Source organism: Mixophyes fleayi, unplaced genomic scaffold (assembly GCF_038048845.1).
Source record: "Mixophyes fleayi isolate aMixFle1 unplaced genomic scaffold, aMixFle1.hap1 Scaffold_389, whole genome shotgun sequence".
NCBI classification, from domain to species: domain Eukaryota; kingdom Metazoa; phylum Chordata; class Amphibia; order Anura; family Limnodynastidae; genus Mixophyes; species Mixophyes fleayi.
The window spans coordinates 75,001-77,500 of NW_027447872.1; the positions used below are offsets into that span (position 1 = coordinate 75,001).

At 45.3% G+C, this 2,500-nt stretch overlaps 1 non-coding gene and 10 pseudogenes across 1 annotated transcript; all 11 read left to right on the plus strand.

Moving 5' to 3' along the window:
- Positions 1-256: 256 nt before the first annotated feature.
- LOC142134067 (5S ribosomal RNA) lies at positions 257-375 on the plus strand. Its single transcript, XR_012686943.1, has one exon. It is a non-coding gene; the product is annotated as a 5S ribosomal RNA (ribosomal RNA).
- Positions 376-653: 278 nt separating this feature from the next.
- On the plus strand, positions 654-772 carry LOC142133978 (5S ribosomal RNA; annotated as a pseudogene).
- An 82-nt stretch (positions 773-854) lies between these two features.
- On the plus strand, positions 855-973 carry LOC142133941 (5S ribosomal RNA; annotated as a pseudogene).
- An 81-nt stretch (positions 974-1,054) lies between these two features.
- LOC142133829 (5S ribosomal RNA) lies at positions 1,055-1,173 on the plus strand (annotated as a pseudogene).
- A 79-nt stretch (positions 1,174-1,252) lies between these two features.
- Positions 1,253-1,371, plus strand: LOC142134040 (5S ribosomal RNA; annotated as a pseudogene).
- A 70-nt stretch (positions 1,372-1,441) lies between these two features.
- On the plus strand, positions 1,442-1,560 carry LOC142133935 (5S ribosomal RNA; annotated as a pseudogene).
- An 82-nt stretch (positions 1,561-1,642) lies between these two features.
- LOC142133959 (5S ribosomal RNA) lies at positions 1,643-1,761 on the plus strand (annotated as a pseudogene).
- Positions 1,762-1,842: 81 nt separating this feature from the next.
- Positions 1,843-1,961, plus strand: LOC142134037 (5S ribosomal RNA; annotated as a pseudogene).
- Positions 1,962-2,042: 81 nt separating this feature from the next.
- On the plus strand, positions 2,043-2,161 carry LOC142133969 (5S ribosomal RNA; annotated as a pseudogene).
- Positions 2,162-2,242: 81 nt separating this feature from the next.
- LOC142133975 (5S ribosomal RNA) lies at positions 2,243-2,361 on the plus strand (annotated as a pseudogene).
- Positions 2,362-2,442: 81 nt separating this feature from the next.
- Positions 2,443-2,500, plus strand: part of LOC142133800 (5S ribosomal RNA) — a 119-nt pseudogene continuing 61 nt past the window's right edge.

The window sequence follows — 2,500 nt, forward strand, 5'->3', positions numbered from 1 at the left end:
TTGTTCCGGCCTCCTTCAATGCTGGTTTTGAGATGTATAAGAGATGTAGGTCAATAGGAAACCAATACCTACAGCCACACCACCCTGAACAAGCCTGATCTTGGAAGCTAAGCAGAGCCATGCCTGGTTAGTACTTGGATGGGAGACCACCTGGGAATACCAGGTGCTGTAGGCCTTTTTTTCTTCTCTCTTGTTCCGGCTTCCTTCAATGCTGGTTTCTAGATGTATAAGAGATGTAGGTCAATAGGAAAAGAATACCTACAGCCACACCACCCTGAACAAGCCCAATCTCATCTGATCTTGGAAGCTAAGCAGGGCCAGGCCTGGTTAGTACTTGGATGGGAGACCACCTGGGAATACCAGGTGCTGTAGGCCTTTTTTTTTCTCTCTTGTTCTGGCTTCCTTCAATGCTGGTGTTGAGATTTATAAGAGATGTAGGTCAATAGGAAACTAATACCTACAGCCACTCCACCTTGAACAAGCACAATCTCGTCTGATCTTGAAAGATAAGCCGCGCCAGGCCTAGTTAGTACATGGATGGGAGACCACCTGGGAATACCAGGTGCTGTAGGCTTTTTTTTTCTCTTTTGATCCGGCTTCCTTCAATGCTGGTTTTCAGATGTATAAGTGATGTAGGTCATTAAGAAACCAAATCCTACAGCCACAACACCCTAAACAAGCCCAATCTCATCTGATCTTGGAAGCTAAGCAGAGCCGGGCCTGGTTAGTACTTGGATGCGAGACCACCTGGGAATACCAGGTGCTGTAGGCATTTTTTTTTTTCTCTCTTGTTCCGACTTCCTTCAATGCTGGTTTTGAGATGTATAAGAGATGTAGGTCAATAGGGAACCAATACCTACAGCCACACCACCCTAAACAAGCCTAATCTCGTCTGATCTTGGAAGCTAAGCAGAGCCGGGCCTGGTTAGTACTTGGATGCGAGACCACCTGGGAATACCAGGTGCTGTAGGCTTTTTTTTTTTCTCTCTTGTTCCGGCTTCCTTCAATGCTGGTTTTTAGATGTATAAGAGATGTAGGTCAATAAGAAAACAAAACCTACAGCCGCACCACCCTGAACAAGCCCAATCTCGTCTGATCTTGGAAGCTAAACAGGGACAGGCCTGGTTAGTACTTGGATGGGAGACCACCTGGGAATACCAGGTGCTGTAGGCCTTTTTTTTTCTCTCTTGTTCCGGCTTCCTTCAATGCTGGTTTTGAGATTATAAGAGATGTAGGTCAATAGAAAACCAATACCTACAGCTACACATCTCTGAACAAGCCCAATCTTGTTTGGTCTTAGAAGCTAAGCAGGGCTGGGCCTGGTTAGTACTTTGATGGGAGACCACCTGGGAATACCAGATGCTGTAGGCCTTTTTTTTTTCTCTCTTGTTCCGGCTTCCTTCAATGCTGGTTTTGAGATGTAGGTCAATAGGAAACCAATACCTACAGCCACACCACCCTGAACAAGCCCAATCTCGTCTGATCTTGGAAGCGAAGCAGGGCTGGGCCTGGTTAGTACTTGGATGGGAGTCCACCTGGCAATACCAGCTGCTGTAGGCCTTTTTTTTTTATCTCTCTTGTTCCGGCTTCCTTCAATGCTGGTTTTGAGATTATAAGAGATGTAGGTCAATAGGAAACCAATACCTACAGCTACACATCTCTGAACAAGCCCAATCTCGTTTGGTCTTGGAAGCTAAGCAGTGCCAGACCTGGTTAGTACTTTGATGGGAGACCACCTGGGAATACCAGGTGCTGTAGGCCTTTTTTTTTTCTCTCTTGTTCCGGCTTCCTTCAATGCTGGTTTTAAGATGTATAAGAGATGTAGGTCAATAGGAAACCAATACCTACAACCACTCCACCTTGAACAAGCACAATCTCGTCTGATCTTGAAAAATAAGCAGCGCCGGGCCTAGTTAGTACTTGAATGGGAGACCACCTAGGAATACCAGGTGCTGTAGGCCATTTTTTTTCCTCTCTTGTTCCGGCTTCCTTCAATGCTTATTTTGAGATGTATAAGTGATGTAGGTCATTAGGAAAACAATACCTACAGCCACACCACCCTGAATAAACCCAATCTCATCTGATCTTGGAAGCTAAGCAGGGCTTTGCCTGGTTAGTTTTTGGATAGGAGACCACCTGGGAATACCAGGTGCTGTAGGCCTTTTTTTTTTCTCTCTTGTTCTGGCTTCCTTCAATGCTGGTTTTGAAATGTATAAGAGATGTAGTTCATTAGGAAACCAATACCTACAACCACTCCACTTTGAACAAGCACAATCTCGTCTGATCTTGGAAGCTAAGCAGTGCCAGGCCTGGTTAGTACTTGGATGGGAGACCACCTGGGAATACCAGGTGCTGTAGGCCTTTTTTTTTTCTCTCTTGTTCTGGCTTCCTTCAATGCTGGTTTTGAGATGTATAAGAGATGTAGTTCATTACGAACCCAATAACTACAGCCACACCACCCTGAATAAACCCAATCTCATCTGATCTTGGAAGCTAAGCA